Source organism: Cavia porcellus, unplaced genomic scaffold, assembly GCF_034190915.1.
Source record: "Cavia porcellus strain 051 isolate PalLab524CR breed Dunkin Hartley unplaced genomic scaffold, mCavPor4.1 scaffold_11, whole genome shotgun sequence".
In the NCBI taxonomy this organism is placed as follows: domain Eukaryota; kingdom Metazoa; phylum Chordata; class Mammalia; order Rodentia; family Caviidae; genus Cavia; species Cavia porcellus.
In genome coordinates, this window is record NW_026947494.1 from 42,101,257 (window position 1) to 42,115,877 (window position 14,621).

The window sequence follows — 14,621 nt, forward strand, 5'->3', positions numbered from 1 at the left end:
CTTTTCTCTAGCAGTTTTTAATACTCTGTTCTTATGCTGAATTTCTAGGATCTTGATTATTCTTTGTCTGGGTGTAGATTTATTTTGGTTTTGGCCAATTGAAGTGCTATAGGCCTCAGTTTTCTGTATGTCAGATTTTTTCCCCTATTTGCAAAATTTTCTGCTATTACTGCAAACAGCTTTTTTATGTCATTTGTGTTGACTCCTGCTTTTTCATTGACACCAATTATTCTTACATTATTTTTCTTTGTGTCAGCCTGCAGCTGTTGAATTGCTATTTCCTGATCTTTAGTTTTCTTCAAGAGATCTTTCCTTTCATGATCACTAGCTATGATCCTGTCTTTAAGATCTGAATGTCTGTCTTCAGTTTCATTCAACTCATTTTCCCATCTTTGAATGGAATTTTTAATTCTTGCATAAGTGTTTGAATTTGTTTCATGCATTCTATTTTATTCCTACATTGATCATTCCTGGTTTCCATCCTCTTCCTTTCATCATCTATTTTGTAATCCATCTCTATGCTAGATTTGTTGAGCAATTCCTCTATACATGTGAGCATTTTTTTTTTTTACCTGAGAGATTATTTCCGATCTGATTGTGTCAGAGCCTCATGCATTTGTTTCTTTGTTTCCATTGCTATCATTTCAGAAATTTCAAGTATGTGTCTTCCAAAGTCTTCAATGTCAATATCTCCTCAACTTGTTCTGGATGGCCTGGAGGTTTGAATTTGCATTTTGCTTGTTTATCTTTTCATTTTCTATTTTTTTAAAAAAAACTTTTATTTTGTTTTCTATGATGATACTTGTGAGTTTTTGTAATAGGTAGCTATATCACTAGTATCAAGACCTCTCTAGGGAAAGTTTGTTCTTCAGGGATGTCTTCTATGTAGGAGATTCTTGGTTTGTGTCTGTTAAAATATCCTCCCTTCCCAATTAATGAAGAACTGTTTGGCTCAGTTCCCAGTCCTTTGATGTAGAGCTGTGGTAAGGTTATTACCACAGACCTTCCCAGTATTGTTATAGAAGGGAGAACAACTGATTACAACAGATAGGACATCCTAGCTAATGTAGTAAAATTGGCAATAACAATAGCGTCAAGTGCAATCTAGAAACTCACAAACTGTGGCAACTATTGATTTTGTATTTTGAACCATAAAAGCAAAGTCTATAGTTATATAACAGAATCAATCATAAATTTGGAGTTTGGTTGCAAAGTGTTTCGCCTTGGCAGATTGGTTTTAACCCATGGTGGGGAATTTTAGGAAGGACGGTGTATGAAACAAAAATGGACAAACAAGTAGAAACAAGACTGGAGGGCAGAGGATTATGACTCAAGTTTTGGGAAACTAGAGAATGGGATAGAAAAGAAACAGTGAAGGAGTATTCAAGGAATTATCTGAACTTAGTCTCTGGATTTGGGGAATGGAATTAGTTTTCTGTGATTGGAGTTTTCTGTGGTTAGAGTTCTCCCTAGCCATTTAAGAAAGAGAGGAAAATTAAAGGAAGAAAGATCAAAAATAGGAGAAGAAGAGAGAAAGAAAAAAAATTGAGAGAAAAAGGCCAGTTACAGAGTCCCGGATTTTTCCCACACTGGTTACTGGCCTAGAGGTATAGTGGGAAGGGCCAGATAGCTGGGTATTCTGGGTTCCTCTGGTGGAGCCAGTTGCCAAGTTCTGAATTCTGTGTTGCATGGAATATTCCAATCCTCTAGGTCTGCCTCTCCAGCATGTGTGCCTTACCCAGGATCCTATTGTGCATTCTCTAAGATCTACAGACTCAACTCAGGCACATGGACTTAGCCTCTTCTTACCAGCTACACTGGCCCAAGTTGATAGAAGAGTCAGAAAACAGTTTGCAAGACAATAGTTTTGAAAGGATTTTGGCCCAGACGGGACACTGTAGCCAGGATAGCCTCAGCCGGAACCAGGAAGTTCTTATCTCCCCCGCGCCTAGGGATTTACCTGTGACTCTATCTCCCCCCACCCTTAGGAATCTGCCCCTGGCGCCAAATGTGTGCCAATGAGATACATGTGCATCTCTAATGGCCCTAGGGCACTACCCTAAGCTTAGGCTACTTACATACCCGCCATGCCACGTGTCGGCCAGAGAGAAAGCTGGACTGGGGGGGGGGGGTGTCGGTTATCTCTTTCCGTGTTCTCAGAATAAAGGCCTCTTTTGTTTTATACTTCACATGTTTTGGAAATAATCCTATCAAGTTTCTCTACCAGAGCCTGACATGGTTGTTTCTTAGTTTGATCTCTCTCATTTCATAGCATTAAAAAACATTGCTTTTGCAATATACAAAAATGTGTATTTTTTTAAATTTTTTTTTAAATCTTTTTCTTTTTTATCGGTATCCAGGGATTGAACTCAGGACCACACACTTGTAAGGAAGGTGCTTATGCCGCTGAGCTAAATCCCCAGCCCAAAAATGTGTAGTATTTTTAAATGGCCAAAATTAATGGCTTGAAAAGGAAATTAAGGAAGCAATTTATTTGCAATTGCTTCAAAAAATAAAAATATTCAAAATAAAAAATCTAAGAATAACCAAAAAGGTAAAAGAACACTACAATGAAAATTGTAGTTTTTTTTAAAAGTTGAGCATCATCAAAAAATGAAAGGATACTCCATGTGCACATTAAAATATCCATACTACCCAAAATCATCTACATATTCAATACAATATCTTTCAAAATACCAATGGTATTCTTCAAGAAATAATTTTTAAAATCCTAAAATTGTTATGGGATCACAAAAGACTAAATAGCCAAACTGATTCTAAGTAAACAGAGCAAAACTAGAGACATCATAGTACTTGATCTCAATAAGCTTAAATATCACATGGTTTCTCTTATATGAAAATCATATGTATGTATATGTATTTATTTTTGCAGACACTGCTTCTAAATTTTTGGTCCATTCTTCTGTTTGTCTTTCATTGCTAAATCAAAGAGTAAATAAGTTTCTCAGATCAGAAGTTGGCAGAAAAGACAGACAACTTTCAATAAAAACCAAAATGGTGTTTCATGAAGTTTCTTCAGTCATTGGAACATGCCGCTGGCAGTCGTGAGTTCAATCCCCAGTATCGATAAAAAAAAAAAATTATAGTCATTGTGTTAATTATCATGAAGGAGACCAGTAAATTCAAATTGCTAAAGCAAACATTTAGTACTTTTGGTGAATAAACATAGCTTTGTATAGGAAATATTTTAATACAACAATTTATTATAGTGAGCATAATTAAATATGATTTGTGAGTACCAGAGCTTTAAGTTTATAGGTTTGCCAATTAAAATTTTCAAAATCAGGATATAAGCCTAAATAGACAACTATAATGAACACTTCTACCAGTTCAGGATAAATTTTGTTCTTTTAAATGTATTAATACCGCAAGCTAACATTTGGTACATATTGTTACAGTATGTTGATATGGCCCCAAAACACATAAATATTAAAACGTATTAAGGTTGGTAATGTCATAAAATTCTTATTATATTGTCAACTTGGTTTCTTTTTTTTTTTATCCACAAAACATTCTCCTTTCCTTCTGAAGGTTTTATGATGTGTTGTTATCATTAACCAGTCTTTCACTATTAAACTTGATGGCCAATTGGGAGAAACAGTTCTGAGACCGGTCTTCCGCTACTAAAGACTGGGGTGGCAGGTGGCAGGGATAATACTCACTTAGCCTTCTGAGCTTTCAGACTTGGTGACCTTGCCAGCTCCAGCAGCCTTCTTATCCACTGCTTGATGACACCCACAGCAACTATCTGTCTCATATCCTGAACAGTGAAACGACCCAGAGGTGGATAGTCAGTGAAGCTCTTAAAACACATGGGCTTGCTTGGAACCATGTCAACGATGGCAGCATTACCAGATTTCAAAAATTTGGGCCCATCTTGCAGCTTCTTATCAGACCGGCGATCAATCTTTTCTTTCAAATCAGCAAACTTGCAAGCAATGTGAGCTGTGTGACAATCCAGTACAGGGGCATAGCCAGCACTGTTCTGGCCAGGGTGGTTCAAGATAATCACCTAAGCACTGAAACCAGCTGCTTCCATAGGTGAGTCATTTTTGCTGTCTTCAGCAACATTGCCACAACAAACATCTTTGACAGAAATGTTCTTGATGTTCAAACCCACATTGTCTCCTGGAAGAGCCTCACTTAAAGCTTCATGGTGCATTTCAATAGGTTTTACTTCAGTTGTTACATTGACTGGAGCAAAGGTGACCATCATGCCAGGTTTGAGAACACCAGTCTCCATTCGGCCCATGGGGACAGTAGCAATATCACCAATTTTGTAGACATCCTGGAGGGGCAGCCTCAAAGGCTTGTCAGTTGGGCAAGTGGGTGCAAGGCTTCAATCCAAAGCTTTAAGCAGTGTGGTTCCACTAACGTTGCCATCAGTGGCAACCTTCCATCCTTTGAACCAAGGCATATGAGCACTTGGCTCCAACGTGTTGTTAACCAGAAATTGGCACAGAAGTTACAGTGTCAGGACTGTAGCAGATTTTTTTTAATGTAGGTGCTGACTTCCTTAACAATTTCCTTGTATCTCTTCTGGCTGTAGAGTGGCTCAGTGGGATCTATTTTATTAACACCAACAATTAGTTGTTTCACACCCAGTGTGTAAGGCAGAAGGGCATGCTCATGGGTCTGTCCATTCTTGGAGATACCAGCTTCAAATTCACCAACACCAGCAGCAACAATCAGGACAGCACAGTCAGCCTGGGATGTGCCTGTAATCATGTTTTTGGTAAAGTCTCTGTGTCCAGGGGCATCAATGATAGTCATGCAGTACTAGCTGGTCTCAAATTTCCACAGGGAGGTGTCAATGGTGATACCACCCTCATGCTTGTCTTTCAGTTTATCCAAGACCGAGACATATTTGAAGGAACCCTTCTCCATCTCAGCAGCCTCCTTCTCAAATTTTCTATGGTTCTTTGTCAATACCACCATATTTGTAGATCAGATGGCCAGTAGTGGTGGACTTCGGAAGCCACGTCCAATGACAATGATATTAATGTGAATCTTTTCCTTTCCCATGTTGCCTTTGATTTAGTGGTGGTTCTCATTATACCTGTGCTCTCATGGCAAACCAGTTGTGAAAAAGCAACTTGCTTTCTTTTTTTTTCTGTGCCAGGAATTGAACTCACGACCTGGTGTTTGCCATGCCAGCACTTACACCGCTGAGCTAAACCCGACCCAGCAATCTGGTTTCTTATAAGGTATGTAATAAAATGCTCTGCACGTCCGTTCAATGTGATGCTCCGAGCAATTAATTAAGAGCGATGCCAGGAACCTTTGCTGCATTAGGTGCTCTGTGTTTGTTAACAATCAGCCTTTCATTTGCTTCATATTTTTGTTTTTTCTCCACTTTTATGTTTATTTATTTTTACTTACATAGCAGGGAAATTTTTAAACGTTTATTATTATTGTCTTTCTATAAAGTTATATAAGGGCAAAGAGACAGTTTTATCCCAGTGATGATTTTTCAGTTGCATACTGGTGTCTAACAATTAGGTCTCAGTTTTCTCTTGGGAGAAAAAGCCTTGATTTGTAACATCTTCTGGTTAACCTAGTAAATAAATTTCTCGCTACCAATGTAATGTAACAGAAAGCAATGTTGGGAGGAAAAATGTGCACCATTCTATAGTATATGCCTTAAGTAGGTAATAAAACACAACCTCATCATCACAGACAATGGTAAAATGTAAAATAATTAGAAAGTAGATTTTAAAGTATTATCTTAGTTGCAGTATAATTTACTTAACTTGTATTTGCATAGCTTAAATTTTACTAGCACTGTGTTAATTTTTGATAACTAGTTCACAAAACTGAAAACTTAACAATCAGCTCTAATGGGCTAGTGTGAGCGAGTTCCAAAATGTGGCTGGTTGCTTTTACTCTCATTGCAGAGGCTGGCATGTATCTATACACATTGCCTCTTGACTCCTAATCATCTCAAATTTAATATGTCTAAGACTAAATTCCTTACTGCTGTATTCTCAAACTTCTGCTCCATAAAACTTCTGAACTCCAGTAAACAATAGCTGTATTACTCCCATTACTCTAGTTGGAAGCCTCGAGCTCATCCTTGACTATTTCTTCCTCTCATATATTCTATCGAATCTGTCCACAAACCCTGTTGGCTCAGCTTATATAACATATCCAGAAGTCAAAGACATCTCACCCCTAATGATACCACTTTTGTTCAAAATGCCTGCCACCACTGCTCTATTGAATAACTAAAATAGTCTCTCTGCATCTAATCTATTTACTAACATAGCAGCAGACAGTAAGTTCAAATAAGCTGGGCTACATTTCTTTGCTGGCAAAAATCCTTCATGGATTCCTGTCTTATTCCAAGACCAAACTCTCCTAAAGGACTAGAAAGGCTTAGTCACTGTTATCTGGTTCTTGCTAGTTCTCTGAACTTTTCCTACTTACTCTCTGTCTTGCTGCCCTTCCTGTTACTCCTTGAATATGCAAAGAATGGCACCTCCTCAGGACTTTTAACTTTGTTACCTCTGCCCCTTGGCATGCTATTGGCATGCTAAACACCCATGTCTTCTTTCATTTCTTTTAGGATTCTGTAAAAATGGCGCCTTCACAATGATGCCTTCTATGAGCACCCTAAATAAAAAGCTAATTCCAACAGCATAATTTTCTTCCCCTCCACACTATTTATCATAGTCTTATCAAATATTTATACTCACAATTAGTTCTTTAATTATTGTTTCCCTCACAGAATGTGAGCTCTGTGAAAGCAATGATTGTACATTCCCATGTCTCTAACACTTAAAATGATGCATAGCACACACTGGATACTAAATAAAATGAATGAATGAAGTCAAGGCAGAGTATTTTGAAAAAGAATTTATCATCTAGGTAGATAGAAGATGTCTATAATCCTAGCTACTCAGGATTGATCCCCAATACTACATTTTTAAAAAAGAAGAAAAAGAATTTATCACATTTTATATGGTTCAACTTTGGTCAATCAAAAAATCTTCCATAGGTCTGTTTCCTACAAAAATGTTCGCAGTATGTAATTTACCAGTCTGTCTATGGATTGTAAATACATATACACACCAAAAATTGTAACATGTTTACTAACATACAAATATTTGTTTTCCTGTGTCCGTGGATGCTTAAGAGAAATCTATTTGAAAATAATAGATTTGTAGCAGTGTTTTTGTCATTACTTTTTTTTCAGTTTATAGTCCAAAAACAAAATGTTACAAAGTACATAGTTCTTGGACTAGAAAAAAAATTTTTTAAACTAGAACAGGAGAACAAGTCCTAAATCAATTGAAATTATTTTAAAACACACCAATTAAAATTGTATGTGTTGAGACTTATGTTGGTCAGTTATTCATATAACAAAATATCTGGGATAATAAAAAGAAGGAATCTTCATTTTGCTTATAGTTTTGGAGTTTCAGTCCATGCCTGGTAGATTAGTTGTTTTTGAACCTGTGGCAAGGTGAGAGTATATGGTAGAGGAAAGCCTCATCTTATGACCAGCTGCCAAAAGACAGGAAAAGGATGGGACTCATATCCCCTTCCAGGGCACACCCCTAATATCAGAAGACTTCTCAATAGACTCCATCTCTTAAAGATTCCACCATTTCCCAGTAGCACCACATGCTGAGAACCAAATCTTTAACACAAAGGTCTTAGTTTTGTGAGGGATAACAAAATGAATATAACATGCAAGTATTCTACCTTAATTGAGAAACAGACATAATTCTAATTCTACCATCAGTTCTATTTTGAAAAATATATGAAGCATTATAAAGCTGTCTAAAAAGGTCAGTAATTCTGCCTATAGATAAAAGAGGAAAGCTATCATAGGAGAAAGCAGGAATTGGCTGAGCTGGGCTGGTTAACTATAGAGGGCAGAAACACATTTCAGAAAAAAGTTTTAATTAAAATATTAGGGTCAAAGTGGAGAGTGTACTTACAGAATCACAGATCATGGCTAAAGAATAAGATATGTGGTTGTAGAGAATGGAATAATAAGCAAGAAAGAGAGGTTGCAGTCCAATTGTTGTGGGTTATGCAGATGAATTTGGTTTTCATTCTATAAGGGAAAAGCAGCTATTAGGTTTTAATTGCATCAAAAAATATTTTTGAGGGTCTACCAAGTACCTAGCAATGAGCGAGGTACTGAATATACAATGGTGGGCCAGTGGTTTAGCTTAGCAGCATAAGTGCCTGCCTGGCAAGCACAAGGTCATGAGTTCGATCCCCCCAAAAGAAATAAGACAACATTTACTACACTCAGACTTTGAGCAGAATGATGCTGTTGTAGGCAATTGAGTTAGTTAAAAATATTGTAGGCAGTGAGACAGGTCTAGGTCCTCCATGGAGCTGGTGCAGATACCTGGCAACTTTGTGGGAGACCTCCTGCTATGGACCAGGCCTCAAGACAAAAGACCATACAAATAGCTGAAAAAAATAAATAAATAAAAGACCATACAAATGCACCCATACCCTGAGGATTAGTACCCTAAATAGTTCCCATCCCCCCTAGGGAAGTGTCACAGCTCTTTAGGAATGCCTGCTTTGTACCTAACTGGCTTCCTCATTTGTCCCTAATGTAATCAATTTTACCTGCACTATTGATCTTATTGGCTAACCATAGTTGTGTCCTACCCTAAGCCCATTTGCTTTATGATTTCCCAGTCTTCCCCCACTTTGAACCATGATTTTGCTCCATAAAAGTCCCTCAAAAAGACAGAGTCCTTGGCAACCCACTCAGGACCCCTTCTATCTCTCTTAAGATGCAAGCTTTCTTTCTCTCAATAAATATATTCTACTCTTCACCTCCGTTGTTCCTAAAATTCGTTCTTCGGTTTCAAAGAATACAAACTCGTGGACATAGTAGGTTGAGCGTTTCATTCCCCCTATATCAATGCTATCAAATTTGTATTTTTTTTAAAGAAAAGATAAAAATTGACTAGAAAGAAAATCAACTAATTTCTTAGGTCCAGTAACTCATAAAAAGAAATTATTTTGGACAGATAAAATGTATTTACTATCCCTCTGACCAACAATTCCCTCCAGCAAATATGATAGGTAAGAGAGATCTAAAAAAGAAACTTCACTTTATGGAGAAGAATGAGGAACATCAGATTGCTGGGTTTTGAACTGTGCTTTTGTTAGTTTCTCCTCACAATACCCAACATCCACAATTTAAAAGAAGAAAGGTTTATTTTGGCTCACAGATTGTAGAGGTTTCAGTCCACCATCAAGCAGCTCCAAGGCATGGCAGAGGGTGTGGCAGAGAAGAAACAACTCATGGTAAGGCTATGAAAACAGAGAAAAAAGAGAAGCAGGAAAAGATGAACTTTTGCAGGCCAATGACCTTCCTGTCTGATCAGGTTCCATCTCCTAATAGCGAGTCAGTTATAAACTCATCAGTGGACTAATCCAATGATGATTGTCATGCCTCCATGATTCAATCACCTCCGAAAGCCCCGCCTATGAGCTCATGTGGTCTTGAGGAGGGATATATCTAGATAGAAGGTATAACAAACTCTGTCTCCTGAAACATCTTAAGTTGAAGTCTTAACTCCCAATACCTCAGAATGTGATTTTATTTAAAAAGAGTTATGGCAAATAATTAGTTAAACAGAGATGAGGTCATTTAGGATGGAGCTTCTTCAACCAAACATAGTCTGTGTGCTTATGAAAAAAAGAAATTTGGGGAATGTGGTATAACTCAGTGGTAGAACTCTTGCCTAGGATCCTTAGCAGCGGGAAAGAGTGAGAGACACAGAGAGACAGACAGACAGACAAACATAGACACAGAGAGACAGAGACCAACATTGACAGATTTGGGCACAGTAGAAAAAACCACATTAAAATAAAGTCGGAGATCAGAAACAAGAAAAGAACACCAAAGACTGTCAGCAAACCACCAGAAGCTAGACAAGAGGCACAGAACGTGCACAGCACTCAGAACTAGATTTGACTTTGATATTGGACCTCCAGTCTCCAAAACTATGAAATAACTTTTAAAAATATTTTTGTAGTGCTGGGAATCAGTCTGCTACTAAGTTTTATTCCCAGCCCTAAAATTTCATTTTTTATTTAGTCACTAAATTCGTGGCACTTTGTTACAGCAGTTCCAGAAACTAATACAAGGAGAAAATTTTTAATGTTCTGCATAGAAGACTGAATAGAGAGAACCTTTGCTGGCATGATGAGTCAGAGTGGTGACAGCTAGGATCTGTGAAGCTATAGAGGCTGCTCCAGAAATCAAGAGGAAGCACACAAGCCAAAAGAACTTGAGGTGGACAGAAATGCCTCGTAAGGACTTTTAATTAATCTTTACTGCGTGGTATGCCATATATTTCCTTTTCCTCTCCCCAAAATATATTCAGTAAAATCTACCACATTTGCTCTTTCTTAGATTTAGATCAGAAGTTTGTTAGATGTAGAAAAATGCTGAGTCCTGGTTCAAATTAAACACGGAGGCAATGACAAGATTTCAGTTGATCCTGTCATAGCTGAAATTACTAATCACCATGGCTGAATTATGGACAATATAATGGAATTCAGAAATACAACAGATATATAATCCCTGTCCTCTTAGAGCTTTGACTCATGATAAAAATAAATAATAAAACCAGATGTGATGGTAGATATCTACAATTCCAAGCTACTTGGGTTACTGAGGCAAAAAGACCACATGTTCCAAGCCAGCCTCAGCAATTTAGAGAGACTCAAAAAAAGTTGGGAATGGATTTCAGTGATAAGAATAATCCTGATTTCAATCTCAACAATAATAAAAATAATTCTATTAAAATCAATATTGGTTTGAGTAACTTTACTTATACAAGTAACATGTGTAATGAGAAAATATTGTAAAAATGTATTACCTAACCTAGACTGCAGAGCCACTGAAGCTCGGGCTTGACAGTTGAGTAGAACTTGTCAAGTAACAGAGAATCAAGGTTGTGATGAACATTGTGCCAGATAGACAAGAAAAACTTATACTAATAATGTAGGGGATAAAAGAGCTTGGTTTGTTTGAGAAATGGCAAGACTTTTGAACTTGAAACTGGGTAAGAAAGAGAAAGACAATTAAGCTGGAGAGGCAGACAGGGACCAGATCATGCAAAAACATGAAAAACTTAAAATATTATCTGAACCATAGTTGGAAACTATGTAGAGTTCAAACAGAGCAAGTCTGTTATTAGATTTTAATTTAAAAAGATTCTGTCTTCTATTTAACACATCAACTGAGGAGAAAAGAAGATGAATATAGCCTGCTGGAGCACCACTGCTGCATCCCAGGTAAAGATGAAAGTGATGCATCCTAAGGAGATGTATCCCTTGTGTTGGTGTCAGTCACCATTGCTGGGTGTGATTTTAGTTATTTCTGGAAACTTTGCAACTGCCATGTGTTCTCACTATGAAAATATTACTTCTCCTGGTGTTGGTTATGCTTAAGAAGCTCAAGGAACTTTTCTGTTCTCTTTGTAGAAGGTGGAAACAAGGGCTGGAGATTTAGCTTAGTGGCTGAAGTGCCTGCCTAGAAAGTGGAAGCAAGATAAGTACATTAAGACCTGAGATCCTCCTTTTGTAAACTCTCACTCTTCTCATTTGAGATTTCTTGCCTGCAAGGGTCAGTGCAAAACATGACATGTTTTGCTTCTACCCTTTCGTTTCTAGTAACTAAAACATACTGTTTACAAGACCCTAAACCCCTTGACTTTGACAATGTGCAGGGTTTGTGCCCCCAGGTTTTTTAATATTATAAAACATAGGTAACAAAAAACTTACCATTTTGTAGTCTGTGCATGCTGCTACAATAAAATACTAGAAGGTAGGTAACTTATAATAATAAAATTTGCTTCTCACAGTTGAAAAGGTTGAAAAGTCCTACAACAAATCACTGGCAGGTTTGGTGTCTGCCTCCAAAATAACCTTTTGTTACTGTGTGCTCCAGAGGGGACAAATGTGTTGCACATGACAGATAGTAAGAGAGTATAAATGAGTTGGCTTCAGGCTTTTGTAATGTAGTAACCCATTCATGAGGAGATACCCCTCGTGACTTAATCACTATTCCATAAACCTCATTTCTTAATACCAATAACATGGTTATTGTTTCAACACATGGATTTGGGGGAAATCCCAAACGGTAGGTACCCTCTTAACCATTTTTCAATGTACAGCTCAACAGTACTAAATACAAAGGGTCACCAAAATATGCAATGGTTGTTTAAATAAAAAGAGTAATTTGTGACATTAAAAGTCACATTGCCATTAATCCCTGTCAAAATACTGCTCCTTGCTTATTTCATTGTTCTTGCCACTTTTTGAAGCAGTTCTGGAAGTCCTTTTGCATTAGTGTCTTACAAGGTATGATAAAAACAAAAAACACGGCAAATGCTTCTGCCAAGTGCCAACCAATGGAAAACTAGGCTTGGAGAAACATTACAATGTGACCTTATCCATCCTTTTCACCAAATAGGCACCATATGACTTCTGTTTTTTTTCCACTCAAAATGAGTAAATGTTTTAAATTGATTCAGGTCAGAAAAGTAAATGCTTTTGATTGATCAACTGAAACAGTGCAACTCTAGATACTCATGAAAGAGGAATTCTAGAAATGCTTCAGAAAATGCCAAAAATGGTGGAACAAGTGAGTTTCAACTGCGGAGGAAAGTATTTGAGAGGGATTGATGGTGATGTGTCTTTTACTGTAATTAGTTTTTTTTTTTTTTAAATTCAGACATTCACTATATGTTTCCATCACACACCATGCATTCAAGATATTTTTAAATCAGGGCCGGGGATTTAGCCCAGTGGCTTATGTGCCTGCTTGGCAAACGTGAGGTCATGAGTTCAATACCTGGCACCAAAAAAAAAAAAGATATATTTAATCAAATGTATTTGTAACCATCACTACCATTCATCTCCATAACTCTTTTCATTTTTACAAACAATATCTGTATATATTACACAATAACTCTCCATTCTCTTTTCCTTCTAGCTTCTGGCAATCATCACTTTATTTTTTTTATAATTTTGATTATTGTTACTATCTCATATAAGTGACATTGTACGGTATTTATCCTTTTGTGACTAAGTTTATTTCACTTAGCAAAACGTCCTCAAATTTTGTCCACATTGCAGCGTATGTCAAAATGTCATCCCTTTTTAAGGCTGAATATTTCAGTGTATGCATGTGTCAGTGTGTGTGTGTGTGTGTGTGTGTGTGTGTGTGTGTGTGTGTGTTTCTATAGATAAATATGCCACATTTGCTTTTTCCATCCGTCCATCAGCACTGGTATTGGACTGCTTCCACATTTTAGCTATTGTGAATAATGCTACTATGAACATGAGTATGTACACATATGCATTCTTGTCCTTTTAATTCTCTTAGGCAGAAGTGTCCAAATTTCTCCACATCTCTGCCAACACTTATTTACTTTTTCTTTCTTTCTTCCTTCCTTCCTTCCTTCCATCCATCCATCCATTAGTTTGTTCTTTCTTTTTTTTAATGTCAGCTACCAAAATGGGTATGAAACAATATCATCATTGTAGTTTTGATTTTTGCTTATCTCATGATTAGTAATATTGAACATCTTTTTACTTGCTTATTGGTCTATTATACAAGGCTGATTATTTTGCTGTTTTAAGTTTTATAGGTTGTTTTTACATATTATAGATATTAATCCCCTTTCATGTATGTAACTTTCAAACATTTTATCTCAATTCTTGGGTTACCTGTTTTACTCTGTCATTATATTTAAATGAATGAATTATTTTCATTTTCAGGAAGCCCACCTTATTATTTTTTCTTTTGTTACCTGCACCCTTATTATCTTATCTAAGAAACATGGTTAGATTTGATATAACAAAGTTTTTTCTTCTAAATTTTAAAAATAATTTTAGGTCTTAAATTGAAATCTCTCATCCAGTTTGAGTTAGTTTTTATATATAATGTTAGGTAAAGATCTAACTTTATGCTTTTGCATGTGGATTTTCAATTTTCCCAGAAATATTTTTTGAGAAAAGTCCTTGATTTCCTTCAAATCATTTGGCCATATACATAGAATTTATTTCTGAGCTTCCAATTTTTTTCCATTGGTCTATCTGCTACATGTCCATGTTCATCTGACATGGTTTTAATAGTGTAGATTGGTAACTTTTGAAATCTGGAAGTGCTTTTCTTTTCAACTTTGTTATTCATTTTCAAGGTTATTTCACCTATGTAAGGTCCTTCAGTATTTCATATGAATTTTAAGATGGGTTGTTCTACTTTTGCTAAAAAAAATTGGGCTTTTGATAGGACCTATATCAAGTTTCTATATCACTTTGAGAAGTGTGGACTTCTTAACAAAATTAAGCTTTCCAGTGTCCGAACAGAATACATATTTGCATTTAGTTATATTTTCTTTAATTTCTTTTAACAATGTTTTAGGCTTATATTGTACAACCCTTTGCATACTTTAATATTTTATTGTTTTTTCATGTAATGATAAATATAATGATTTTTATAATTTTTTCTTTAGATTGTGGATTGGGCATACAAATGTAGCTTGTTTGTTTTGTGCTGACTTGGTATCCTGCTCCTTTACTGAATTCATTTATTA

The 14,621-nt window shown here is 36.4% G+C and overlaps 1 pseudogene; it reads right to left on the reverse strand.

The window, feature by feature from the left end:
- Nucleotides 1-3,679: 3,679 nt before the first annotated feature.
- On the reverse strand, nt 3,680-5,046 carry LOC100727586 (elongation factor 1-alpha 1-like; annotated as a pseudogene).
- Between the last annotated feature and the right edge of the window lie 9,575 nt (nt 5,047-14,621).